Source organism: Leptonychotes weddellii, unplaced genomic scaffold (assembly GCF_054177405.1).
Source record: "Leptonychotes weddellii isolate Sample4059 unplaced genomic scaffold, ASM5417740v2 HiC_scaffold_1177, whole genome shotgun sequence".
NCBI classification, from domain to species: domain Eukaryota; kingdom Metazoa; phylum Chordata; class Mammalia; order Carnivora; family Phocidae; genus Leptonychotes; species Leptonychotes weddellii.
Window position 1 is genome coordinate 1 of NW_027695795.1, and position 14,562 is coordinate 14,562.

At 43.4% G+C, this 14,562-nt stretch overlaps 1 long non-coding RNA gene across 1 annotated transcript; it reads right to left on the bottom strand.

The window, feature by feature from the left end:
• Positions 1 to 747: 747 nt before the first annotated feature.
• Positions 748 to 14,275, bottom strand: LOC145718180 (uncharacterized). The gene is made up of 4 exons (XR_014141628.1): positions 12,660 to 14,275; positions 9,819 to 9,843; positions 6,277 to 6,377; positions 748 to 4,550 (listed from the first exon to the last, which is right to left on the bottom strand). It is a non-coding gene; the product is annotated as an uncharacterized LOC145718180 (long non-coding RNA).
• Between the last annotated feature and the right edge of the window lie 287 nt (positions 14,276 to 14,562).

Consider the following 14,562-nt stretch of genomic DNA (forward strand, 5'->3'; position numbering starts at 1 on the left):
TCCCTCTCGTGCTCTCTGTCTCTCATTCTCTCTCTCTCAAATAAATAAATAAAATCTTTAAAAAAAAAAAAAGAATCCAATATTTGTTTGTGTGAAGGCAAATGACAGCAAAGATGCACTATTCTGGTTGGTTGGTTTGTTTTCATCTTCCTATGGAAATTCTCACTTCTGTATGAAAATATAAAATATGTCTAAACTTCTTTAAAAACACACTTTCCTCCTAACGGTGAGGGACAAAGCTGAACTGACTGTCTGACAGGTCCACCTGCTCTCTCCCGGGGTGGCCGTGCTGCCGCCTCCTCTCGGAAATGTGGTCTTTGCCATTCTCCTTGGGTAATGTGACCCCAAGCAAACCACATACTCCTCCAGAGGGGCCAGTACCTGCCCAACAGGACTGCCCTATTGCAAAACACGTAATATGTTTTTCTGCCAGTCCTGAGACTGCCGACTCAGATTCCAGGACACTGCAGCTGCATTGCACATCCTAAATAATGTAACTGGGCACCATGCATTATTTATGTTGCAATAGAATGTCAGTAAGTCTTTTTTTTTTTTTTAAAGATTTTATTTATTTATTTGAGAGAGAGATAGCGAGAGCAGGAACACAAGCAGGGGGAGTGGGAGAGCGAGAAGCAGGCTTCCTGCCGAGCAGAGAGCCCGATGCGGGACTCGATCCCAGGACCCTGGGATTATGACCTGAGCCGAAGGCAGACGCTTAACGACTGAGCCACCCAGGCGCCCAGAATGTCAGTAAGTCTTGAGGATAAAATCACTCTGGCTCGAGGTCTTAACCTAATGAGTCCCAGTCATGCAGGAAGAACAAGAGCCTGCTGGAGCCACCTCACCACCGTGCTCTAAGAACCGGGCTTCTGCTGTGAAAATGCTTTGATGTTTTTGCAGTTGTTGTTTGCCTTTGGTTTTCCCTGCTGGGCTGCGCAAATGCGTTGCCGTTTTCTAAATTTATTAAGGTTGTATTTCTGTTTATTTCGGGAGAGTGGTGATTAGCGGGGAAGACTTGATCCACGTTTCAAGTCGTTCATGCACTCACCCTTCAAAACTGACAGGCTTGGGAGAGAAAGAAGCAGAGTTGCCCAAAATAAACAGAAAAATTGACTGGCAGGGAGTTGAGGCCTGGAAAGAGCAGAGGAAAAGGAGGGCTGTTTGTATTAACTATTCACCAAGATGTAAAGCATTTGCAAAGCCCATGACTTCATATAAAAACAAAGGGTACTTGCCCTTCCCATTAGCTGTAATTGTTAGTAAGACTTTCTAATTTTATTTATTAGTGTTGTCCTCACATGTTTTGTAGGCAGTTATACCTGCGTTTACAGCACTTCACCAACAGAAACTCCTTTCTAGAAAATAAAGTCAGTATTACGTACCCTGAGTGTAAGTCCAGCCTGGATAGGAATCATCAGTGGAGAGAAGCGTCACATTTTGGTATACGTCAGTTTGGAATGTCACTTCTTATTTTCCTTTCTGATCCTTCCTACAATTTACTACATGCTCTGGTCTCTGCAGCCTAAAATCCTGTTTTTCTTTCATCCACAGTGAATGTAGTGTGCCTTAGGACCCACCTAAAACACAGGTTTTAGAAAGTGTTTCCCCATGACAGTGCAGCCTAGATTGTGAAGAGCCTCAGCATCAAGACCCTTCCATCTGACACTCATCACAGCATCACACCCCAAATTTCTTTCCACGCTTTGTGGCAAGCTTGTGGAGTAGAAGTCATTCCCCATGCACAGTTCTAAGGAAAAGCCCTGCACTCAGTGATGACTTGCTCTGAGGATCAGTACTATGCATGTCTGTTACGCCGTCATGTTGGGCCATGAAAATATTGTCCTCAAAGGAGATCACCTGGAGAACATGGCAAAACTATACATTCTTTGGCCCTATCTCCCAGAAATTCTGATCCAGAAAGGCTGGAAGAGGCTCAGGACTTAGCATTTTAACAAACACCCAAAGAGCTTCAGGTATACCCTCCATTGAGAACTACTGCTAAAGCAGCAAGGTACCAAGATACGGAAGCTTAGAGGGACTGGATGCACCTCCATGCTCAGCAACCATTCCTTGGGATCCAGGATACTGGAAACACATCCTTCCTTTCTGCCAGTTAGTGGTAGGAACAGGGACTGCCCCCCATCTCTCAGCCTCTGGTGAAAAGTCCCATGTTTAGGGGAGAACCCTAGCAGGGGAGTGGGCTTAGAGGTGGGGATGAGCAAGGCAGGGAGGTCCAGGCAGCCAGCAGGTACTTTTTTGTGTGTTTACAGCCCAGAGTCACCAACAGACCTGACTCATGCCAGCTTGTCCCTGAGCAGAGCCCTCACCCTTCTGAAGCTTTCTCAGGGCTGTCAGCACTGAAAGCATCTGGACATAACAAGAGATGTGAAAAAGAGGCTCCCCACGACATCTCAGGTTGATCTTCCCCAAGGGAGTGTGGGTCTCTGGCATTCTGGACCTCAATCAGAAGGATACCGATGGAGCAAGAATTATGGAGGCTGGTGCAGCAACAAATGAGGTTTGTAGCCCACCCTAAGTGTTAAAACTCCAGCTTCCTGTTTCAGTAACTGTTGGGTGCAGGACATAATTAAAATCATGCCTGGTGCTGCATGATGAAGATGCGGTGCCTGGAGGCTCATCACAATCTGGAGATCAAACATAGACGTGGAACTCTGGGTGGGGCTGGAAGCTGTGGTCTTGAAGGTGAGGATGAGAATGACCCCAAGACACTGCTTGCTCCTCAGAGCACTTCACTGGTCCCTGAGCCAGTGCCAGGTGTGGGCACACACTTGAGGCTCAGGGCTGGACCCTCCTCTACTTACAGGGGATCCACATGATTCCAATAAGGGCACAGATACCCTCCACTCCTGGAAAGGGTCCAGTGCAACCCCTACCCAGTGTACTTAGCATGGGTATCGTGAATGCCCTGGAACACTAGCAAATCAAATTCACAGGCGATGTGAGGTTACAAAGTAGGCAAGGTGGTCATCGGCAATGTCCCACTGTCCCAGCAGCCCCTCATGTTCATCTTGCTATGAGGTAGCCAATTGCCCTTAGACCTAGTCACCTAGACAATCAGTCTGTGTTGTCTTAAAACTCAGACACACTCGGGTTGCACCCAAGTCCACTGAGCAAGGGGGTCCACAGGTGGGACCAAGAATCTGGGCATCCTAAAGGCCACATCGACAATTCCCATATGCAGCCCCTGGCCCTTCAGACTTTCCCTTGCTCGGATTGTGTTTGAACAGAATACCCTTGAAAAAAAACCAAAGTGCCCAAGACTGCGAACGAGCAAAGTGGCAATGTGACGTGGAATTATATACCTTTCTTCAGTGACCCAAAACATAGCGTTTTTATGCAGCATATTCATCTATACCAGTCTAATACATGTGCCAAAGACAGCAGACTTGACGGGAAGAAATTTACCTTTGCATTTTCCTGACACCCAGCCTAAGGATATAGCCTGAACTTGTACCAGAACCCAACAGTTCGTCACCTAGGCCAAAGTTCTTTGGTGCCACAGACCCTTCCTATGTCTTCCCATCTGGCTACCACGGGTTTTCCATTAATGGCATCACTTAGGTCCTCCCGATACGTGGCTGAGCATCAGTCAAAGCTCGCCTCCCCCACAAAGGCCTGGGAAGCACACGTCACTGGCAAGACATATGGACTGAGCTGAATCCCAACTGCAGGGAGGAATATGATGGCCTGGAGCTGCCTGGAAACCCAAGTCAATATCTACCCCAAGAAAGAACGATGGGTCTGGGCAAGCACTCCCAGCAGCAGCACCTCAAACTGAAAGCGACTCGTAGGCAGAACACAGCCAAGACCTCGGATGCCACATGCTGTCGGGAACCCATCTGCAAGTGGGCCTTTTCCAAAAGCTAAAGGGAAGAACATCCATACATATCAGGCACAGCACTGCAGAGTCACATCAAAGTGCTTCTCATTTGAAGGTGTCTTTGAGGAGGTCAGAAAATACATATTTTGCCTAATATGACTGTGGATATAAAGAATCGTATTTTCTGTGTATGCACTCCAATTCATTCATCCGTGGCAACCAACACCGACTTCGTGTCAGAAAAGTAACATACCGTGTCCTCACGGTTCCTGGGTGACTGTGTTCTTCACGTTCTTGGAGAAAGATGGAGCCCATCAGAGTTTGCCTAACAACCAACAATATCTACAACTAGTGTTCCTCCCCTGGAGCTCCAGACTTGTACATCCAGCAGTCCACTCAGCATCTCTACGTGGGCATGTAAGAGATACCCCAAGATCTACAAGCCCCCACCTACACTTCTGTGCAAGAGATATTATGTCCTCCATGCTAACAGGTTAACCAGTGAGCAAAGGCCACGTTCTTCCATCATGAACATAAAACAAACACCATTTTATAATCACCTACCACCAGGCAAGTGTTTTTAAATGACAAAAAAAAAAAAAAAACCTAGAAATGGGGAAAATGGTCTGAGTCACCTGATAAGGTTGCCTATTTCTGTGTTGTTCCCGAACACTGGATTCAGAGGACTCTGAAGCGAGAGAAGCAAGCTCTGCAACAGAAGAATGATTTTTAGAGTGAGAAGTAACAAAGCCCAAATAATATTCTAGCAATTCTGATTTATAAGGAAACACATTTGCTTTTATACAGTAACCCAAGCATAAAGCAATCCTTAGCCATAAACTTGTTTTTAGAGTTCCCTTGAGGTTATATACTTTTCAAATCTTATCTTGCTAATGAAATAAAAGTATGGTAAACTCACAATCCAGTCCTTCCTTGACTCATTAGTCTCATCCAGAGACAAGGTGAATCCATAGCTTTAATGCTGACCAAGGAATGTAAACACAGGATACAAAAGGACAAAAGGACAAAAGGACAAAAAGACAGAGAGGTTTGGTTTGGGCCATGATTTTGGTCAAGCTACTTAATTAACTACTCAAAACACTAATAAATAAATATTCACACATAGGAAATTTTGTAAGCTATGATCAGAACAGCATTGTGGAATTTTTAAGAATCTGAAGTGAGCCATTTGGAATGAACGTGGGAGACCACCATGGTGAAGGGGGAGAAATGGGCCAGGAGGGCAGCCCCAATCTTAGTGAAAACAATTTGTGGGGGGGCGGGGGCGGTTCTCAGCAAGAACTGATTAACGAAACATCTTTCTGTGGAATTTGTTTTGCCAGGCAACTTGTTAGGGCCGGGTCTCCCTCTCCCACCCATTCATACTCCCCTCCTCTCTCATCTGCCTTCCAGAAAGATCTCAGATCAAACCCTACCTTTAGCCCCTTGCCGGTGGCTGAGCCCCCACTAGGACGGTGTCCTCGAAAGGGAAGACTTTCGGGTGCTATAAAGACTTCTCAAAATTGGGTTTCATTTTTCAACATTCTCCCACACCCTCCAAAGCTCAATAGCAACAGATTTCTCTCTGAGTTTTGGTTTTATGTGACATTTTGGGAAAGTGACCCTCAATGTATTAAAATGCCTCCTCATACGCTTTACTAAAGGTAGAGGCTTTGGGGTGCCTGGGTGGCTCAGTCGTTAAGCATCTGCCTTCGGCTCAGGTCATGATCCCAGGGTCCTGCATGATCCCAGTTGTGCGATCAAGCCCCGCATCGGGCTCCCTGCTGGGAGGGAGGCCTGCTTCTCCCTCTCCCACTCCCCCTGCTTGTGTTCCCTCTCTCTCACTGTGCCTCTCTCTGTCAAATCAATCAATCAATCAATAAAATCTTTAAAAACAAATAAATAAATAAATAAGTAATAAAGGTAGAAAGCTTTAACAAAAGAGAAAGCATAAAAAATTTTATTTTAAAGCCCTTAAATTTTCATCCCACTTTATTTTAAACTTTGGAGATATAGGTGGATTTTTACTTTTTATAGAATATTTCTAGTCCTGGGGGCGCCTGGGTGGCTCAGGTGGTTAAGCGTCTGCCTTTGGCTCAGGTCATGATCCCAGGGTCCTGGGATTGAGCCCCACATCCGGCTCCCTGCTCCTCAGGGAAGCCTGCTTCTCCCTCTCCGTCTGCCTCTCCTCCTGCTCATGCTCTATCTCTCTGTATCTCTCTGTCTCAAATGAATAAATAAGATATTAAAAAATATATATATATTTCTAGTCCTGAAATTTCTCCTTCTTCTGAAAATTACTCAAAAAATAATGACCAGCAAGGGCTGAGTCCCCCGCCTGGTGCAGCCAGTGGGCAGCCGTGCTGGTCAGGGTCAGTCAGCTCCTCCCCCACACTCCCCTCCAGGTCTTCCGAATGCCCCACCCGCCCACTCACTGGCCATCCTGGGCTCATCTGGGCTGTAGGCGTTGTTTTCACTCCCACTTTTTATGTTTGTCTCCAAAGTTTCTTTGTTTGTCTTCATGCTTGCAGATTTCCTGGAATTAGACCATTTTACTTTTTTATTTTATTTTATTTTAACCATTTTAAAAAGCCAAATGTTAATCAGCAGTGGATATTCGGTTCAGTCTGCTCCACCCAGAGCGTTCTTGCATGCTGAACCCACCACAACGTCAGGAGGGACACTCATAGCCACCAGCATGACTCTGTAGGTGGTCTGCCTGCTCACACTCCCATTGAGGTAGAGAGAGATAGGCCCATGGACTCCATTCCCCAGTCGATAATCAACCCCCAGAAGCCAGGGACCAAATTAAGCAGGGTTGGCAAACCTTGACCCCCACAGGGCAAATCCACCCCCCCCCTTTTTATAAATAAAGTTTTACTGGAACACAGCCGCCCCTGTCTGCTTCCATATTATTTATGGCTGTCTGCCTGCTACAACAACAGAACTGAGTAATTGTGATAGAAAGCGCGTGGCCCGCAAAAGCAAAATATTTACTATCTGGCCCTTTATAGAGAACGTGTGCCAATCTTTGAAACAAAGTAAAAATTTATGTAGCTTCCCAGGGCAAGAAAACTTGGCAATGGATATCTAAATATTTAAAGATATTCACGCTTGACCACTAAGAACTTATTATAGGGAAATAACCAAAGATATGTGCAAAGATTTACTTGAAAGAATGTTCGTTCATGAGCTACTGATAATAGCAAAAACTGCAAACGACCCAGGTGCCCCACCATAGGGGACTAGTGAAATAAATGACAATACAACTCTAAAATGAAATTCCATGCCACCTGTAAAAATTAGTACAGGTGAGAGCTCTCATGCACTGCTGGTGAAAGTATAAACTGGCACACCCACTTCGGAAGAGCGAACAGCAGTATTGTCTGCCCTACTTACCCTGTGACTCCACCTACCCAGCTCCCACGGGTAGACATACACCCAACTGAATACAACACAGGAAGGAGTACTTATGAACACGTCGTCAAAGATCCATATTAAATTGCTTAGTGCCACAGAATTCATAATGACCCCAAAAACTATCCAAATGCCCATTTAAAGGAAAAATAAATTGCGTATATACCCACAGTGTAGTATTATATAATAATACACCATTTACACCTTCATTGAATAATATGGACCAATCTCACAGTGTGACGCTTAAGAAAACCAAAATGAATGAGTATACACGCTATGATTCCATTTACATAAAGTTCATATGAATATAATCTCTGGGGATGTGGGAATAGAGGTCAGAAGACATAACCTTGGGACGCCTGGGTGGCTCAGTTGGTTAAGCGTCCGACTCTTGATCTGGGCTCAGGGTTGTGAGATCCAGCCCAGCGTTGGGCTCTGCGCTGGGCGTGGAGCCTGCTTAAGATTCTCTCTCTCCCTCTTCCTCTGCCCCTCCCTGGCCCTCTCTCTCTCTCACTCTCCCTCTCTAAAAAAAAAAAAAAAAAAGACATGACCTTTGAGGAAGGGGCAGACAGTGATTTGAGGGGCATGGAGAGGTTGGGGTGCTGGGGGTGCTCTAGTTCTGCATGTCCCCACTCAAGGCCCATACGCTTTGTGAAAAGGAATCAAGCTACACACCTACAATTTGTATACTTTTCTGAACTTACATTATACTTCAATAAGATATTTCTATTAAGCAGAAATTTATTATTACTATTTACTAACAGAAATTTATCTATTATAGAAATTTATTAACAGAAATAATCTTCAGGATAGTGCCAACTGAGAAGAGCACACTACGAAATAAGATTTATGCTGATGCAAATTTCACCAAATGCATATGTGCATGTATCTATGTGAACACACGTGTGTGTGAGCAGATACATACTTACATAACAATACCTGCTTCTGAACGATAGAATTAGGGGTGATTTCAAAATCATTGCTATTTTTTTTTAAAGATTTACTCATTTATTTTCAGGGGGGAGTGGCGGACTGAAAGGGAGAGAGAGTCTCAAGCAGACTCTGCACTGGGCACGGAGAGATCACGACCTAAGCAGAAATCAAGAGTCAGATGCTCAACCGACTGCGTCCCCCAGGGCCTCTCAAAATCATTTCCTAAAAGTATATTTTAATTTTTTCTATAATAAACATGCGTTGATTCTGTAGGAAGGAATATGTGCTATTTTACTGCAGAAGGAGCCTGGAGCAACTGGAGTTTGCACAGGTTCCACAGGGCACGGAAAGCAGGGAGGATATGGGGTCCCGGTGAGTTGCCCCGTCTTTCCTCCCTGGACCTAATGTATGTTCAGCACTCAGCATATACTAGTGATTGTCGTCCCGACTGTCATATTATTGCTGCTGTTGTCATTATTCTTCTTATTCTCTATCCATGCCCCCAAATAGCTGTTGACCACCGTACTATGTTTTGAAATCATCTAAGATCCCAGAGAAGAGAAATAAAAGATGTTACAAAGTCCATAATGGTGAACAGAAGAATCCAGGCTGCCATCCTGCTGGAGACAGCACTCTAGAGAAATGCTGGAATAATTACTGGAGTCCATTTGCCTTCCTCTCCTCTTGCCCTATGTCAGGCCCCAGAGGAGGAGCAGTTTCAGACTGATGCTTGGTAGTGTCCTCAGAGACCACAGACACCTCGCCCAACACTGCATTATCACCAGTGAGCGACTGGGGTCAAAGGGAGAACGGCTAGTGTCTGTTACACAGTGATTACACACATCTTCATTCACCACATGTAGCCAAAGGGTATTTTAAAATCTCAGCATTTCAAAAGCTAAAATTATCTAATAAAATACTGAAAATTAGCTATAGTTGTGTTGTAACACCCCCAGCAAAATGACCACTGTCTAAAAGTCCCTCCCCTTGCTGCATTTATACTTGTCTAAATATTGCAGACATTTAAACTCCTTATTGTATTATTGTAGGTATAGCTACCTTAAAAGTGCTTGCAGCTACTTCTGGACGGCCATGGGAATGGCTGGGATTTTTCTGTCCCCTCCCCCATTAGTGGTACAAGCTACCTAATTTGTCTGCCTGGTCAGTTTCACGTGCCTGAAGCCATCCTGCCGGTCTCACTGTTCTCCACTGCCCCAGAAATTCCATCAGGACCTCTGCCTGGTTCTCTATCCTTGAAATGGTCCTCAAGTCCCCTGCATTGACTCAAAACAGGAGGGACAACAGTCACGGTGCATAGTGTCCTCTTGTGGAAAGAGTTGCAAATGCCAGACACCAAGTAGAAAATCCCATTTTCCTAAGTGAGCCAGGGCAAGTCAAATGTAGGCAGGATCTCCATCCTCTATTTTATTCTACAATTAATTTTGCCATATGAGTTTGTGTTTGGCATACGTGTTTTTCAAAGTTGTCCATTTTCAGTACTTAATTTTGAGTAACATGATCCTGAAACCCCACATCTCTGTGTGTGTTAGCGGTGGTAGGGTTGGTGTTTTTTGGTTGTTTTTCAGTTGTTTTTGTTTTCAGAAAATTGATGTGATTTCAAACTTACCTTATTTCACTTTGATAACTAGATTCTAAAAAAAAAAAAAAGGAACAAAATCACGTTAGTATTAGTTATTCTGAAAATAAAATCTAATCAATTTTTATAGACCCCCCTGATTTTAAATACATTGCTGAGTATTTGTGACCCATTCGGTATTATTAAATTCCCCCCACACCAAATTACCAAATGACTTTCAAGCCTAAGGCAAGTAGAATTCACTATTAACTATCCTATGATAACTACTATACCTAAAGTATAGTAGGTACCTAATAAGTTCTTAATGAATCTTGAGTTTAACTAGCAAGATATGAAGACTGTATTCACCAGGAAGAGGCATTCTGCATTCCCAATCCCTATTGTCATTCATTCAGTACTCACTGTGTACCAGACTGTGCAAGATACTATTTCATTTACTCATTACAACAACCCAAGAGGTAGGTGTGAGTGTCACCATATTTTTAACAAACTAGACACCATTATATTTTATTACCATACTTTAAGGAATTACATTGTTTAAGCACTGTACTTCCTTAATTCTAAGATACATTTTCAATCAATATGTAACAATGGTATCAATGCACAGAGTTGCATCCACCCCCAGAAGCTGTCATTAAAATACTAATGTTTTTAATCAATAGATTCTTAGACTGGAAGGGACATAGGGAACCTGGAAATAGGGAGTAAGAGAGCCACACACCAGTCCCCAATCATCTGTTCTCAAAAGCCAGTGTTCCTTGCAACTCTGCTGTCCTGTCTAGGCCTTCTATTCATCAAGCTTTACTGAAATCTAAAAAAAAAAAAAAAAAATCATCTTCCTTATTTTTAGATATGTTCTCACTTCCATTTGAAATAACATCTGCCAGTTCACACCCCAAATTGGACCTCAGAAGCAATCTTATTTGAAATGAAAAAGAGAGACAGTTTGGAATATCACTAGTGTTCCCATAAGGATGGGCTCCGAGAGATGGGCTCTCAGCTTCTCCGTTCTATTAGCAGAAGCAATCCCAAGGCCTTCAGACCACACAGAGTGGGGCCCTCAGCTCTCCTCAGTCAGTCCCCAGTTAACCAATCAGAGCACTGAGAATTCTCCAGGCACTGGCAAAGCAAAGTGCCAGACAATACTTCTGAAGAAACTTGACGCCTGTTGTTTTTAAGAATGGAGACAATTGTCATGGGGAAATCCAGGACCTCCCTGGATCCTTTACATTTATGTCAAGGTGAAGTGTAGTGTCCACTGTGAATTCCACCCAATGGGGTGGCCTTGGTAAATAGGTTGTCACAGGCCCTGGACCTGTTAAAAACCAGGGCAATAAAAACAGCTCACTCTTACATGAGCTTTTCATCTCAAAGTTAAATAAAGGATAAAATCTAGGGTGGAAACAGTTTCATATATCATTTTATTTTGTCCTCACAACCAATCTGTAGGATAGTACTTATTCTTATCTTATGAGGATGCTAAGAATCAGAGAGTCACCCTGGTGTACATCTTACATGGGCCACCAACCCTAACAACCTTCTTACTAGGCTGTTGTGGAACACACAAAAACACAGCTGAAGAGAAGCAGAAGTCCAAATAACCAGAATGTCCTCCAACGACACCACAGTAGCTAATGTTGAAAATAATAACCTGAAGGCACTGAACAATCCTAGTCACTTCTACATTAAAATGTAAGTTATCCAATAGTTTTCCTTTAAAATCCAGTGTATTTTACTTGAGTAATCCTTCTGTGGCATATAGGGTAATTCCCAGGTAAAAGCAAATTTCCATCAAATCTGGGCCAACAGAGGCTTACTACTTTTCATGTTCCGTTTCCTAAGGAATTAAGTTGTATGACAGAATTAATTCCCAATCCCAAACCAAATCCACGCAGGGGCTTAGGCTAGACAATTAACCTAGACACAACATAACTGTGCACTTTACACAGAATATCTCACTGAGAGGTATTCCATGTAAGGTAATTAACACGGTGCCTGACACAGCCACAAATGTGCTCATCAAATGGCAATTAGTGTTAATAAAATTTTAAATGCAATTAAACTGACACGTAGCCTAATATCAGAAGTCTGATTTTAAGAAAAATCATTTAACTGTAGAAAATATTCAAATAGGCATAGGTGAGGTTTTATGAGACAAAGAAAGGTAAGGCTGGACACATTCAGCACTTGGAAAGTCCTGAGCCAACCACATGACAAAGATCCTTTGGTTTCTGGAGTCACAAACAGCTGAATTCTATGACAAGTCCACCCCAATGTTGATGAGCCCCCCACGAATTTGAACCTGACCCCCAAACGAGGCCACCGTTTTTGAGTACCTCAAGAGACCTCATTCAGAAGAAATGTGTAATTATCTTTATTAATTTTATCTGTACTATTTTTACTTGACAGAAGACCTTCTTTTTCTTCCTACCACTAAAACATTTGCCTGCAAAAGGCAATTTGGAATTATACAAAATAGGAAATAATCTTTTAATGTGCTCAGATAGATAGGTATTATTCTAGAAAAAAAAAAGCATAGCATCTGAATGGCAGATTCTAATGCCCTTACATCCTCGAAAATACGCACAAATTCAAATAGTCAGTGTCTTTGCTCAGAGAGGTACTGTCTCTTCACCTTCCGAAAAGTGTGAAGATCTCAGTCTTCCCCGGAGGGGTTACACCTGGCCCCAAAGGAATGTATCCCTTCTTCAGAAAGTCCTTTCACTCTCTGAAGCTCACATGTCCGCTTCCAAGTGAAGGATGCTCTGAAGGTCAACGCATCTTACAAAATTGCTGAGGAGCTAATGAACTTCAAGTGCTTGGACCAAAAGTTCAAAAATACATGCAAATCTATATGAACAAAAAAATTACCTTTTTTCTCTTGCCCGGAGACACAGCAACAGCAGAATATTATAATCAGAACAATTATCAGGATCAAAAGCAATGACAAAGATACTGTCAGCAGAGCTATGGCCCAGGTAGGCAAGGATGTACCTGCTTTATCAATGCTGCCTATAGGGTTGAAAGGAGAGGGGGAAAAAATGTATTTAGCGGTGCTTGCTACTGTCCAGGGTATGTAACCACCGATTCTACCACCCTATAAGTCATATTTTGTTTTCCGATAATATTATAACTATTCGGCCTGCTACAGCTGGGTGTCATAGGCCAACTTCTCTGGAGCGAGCTCAGATATTCAGTACTCTACAGGATCTGCCATTACGATACTTACTGCTGCCAATAAATACCCCTGAGCAACACAGTCCCAGTATCCATTGGTTAGCCCCTCTACCGGTCCTAAAGGGAAAGTAGATGGCAAGGAGCGACAGCTCCCAGGTTGGAGTAGCAATTACCACACTCCAACATCCTTTATTTAGCCAAGGAATAAATACTTACTGAGCAACTACTGCTGAACAAGGTTGCAAGACTGGCATTTGGTTCTCCCTTCCACGTTCCCACCCATCAACGGTCCAGAGTCCAAAAGAAATGAGGACGAACTGAACTGAAGAGGTGTCACATCTAAAGGAACGTACTTCAAGGCTTTCAGCCCCAGCCCACCCACACCCCAAAGAACGCCTTTCTCATCAGCTGATTGCTGTTTCCCATGGCTCTTCAGGAGCCACCTTCCTTAAGGTCCGCTTTGCCCTCTTGTTGTATCCAGTAGTCATGGAGTTGGGAAAAGAATGGATAGGCAGGTGCCAGCAGGGAGTGAAAAGGAGTGGGGCAGGAAGGAAGGGAGAAGAGAAAGCCATTTTGATGTAGGGCAGTCCTGCCTTAGCCAGGGCTGTCCAGCACGCTTCACACCGTTATCTAAATTCAAATTAAATGAACCAAAATTACATGCAATTAAATATCAACTCCTTAGTCACACTCGTCACATTTCAAGTGCTCAATTCCCACAGGTGAAGAGCATTGCCCTCATCACAGAAAGTCCCGCTAGACAGCACTGCCCAGCCTCGGGTTTGTGAGAACTGCAAGGAGGTCCTAGCCAGCTTTGCATTTCCCCTCCTGAACCATGCTGAGGTCAAACCGCATTTAAGTTGATCTGTTCAAATGTGAAGAGCTACTCAATAGATTCTGCCACTCAACCCTGAGTGCTTGGTTGGACTCTCATTGTGAATGAGTGCTATTTTATTAAATGCAAGTCATCAGAAAATACTGAAACAACAGACTTCCTATGAAGGAAGATAGAGTTTGTAAATCAACAGCCTCTCCATCACATTGGAACCAGAGCTTATAGGAGGAAAATAGTTCTTGGGTGTTCTCCCTTAGAGTTTCCCATGAAAATTGACCTTGAAATCATAATTTGCTAAGCCTGTGTCAAAGTTAAAGGCTCAGAGTACCTTGTGGTAATGGTTAGAGATGATCACTAATGCCCTGGTTTCTACGATCATCAACCACCTGAATTGTGACTCATGGACAAGTAAGGATTCCACTGCAAAATAATACAAGGACTGACTCTAAGCAAGTGCTAAAACTCAGAGAACTCTGTGCTTTGAAGAATTACATAATATAAAAAGATACCCGTCTTCTGCTCTTTGTGCAAAGCTTCTCTGCATTACCTATAATAGTTTTTTCTTAATTTCCTTTTTTTTAAGCCTCTCCTGTTCATTGTCACATTAAATGTTTGTGAAATTGACTGCTCTCACTTCCAGTTCTTCTTACACATCTGCTACTATCTAAACAAAATTTAGTCCCCTCGAGGTCAAGGGCTGTCTTATATTTCTTATATCCCAAGCACTTGGCACGTATTGGGCACATTGGATGAATGGATGGA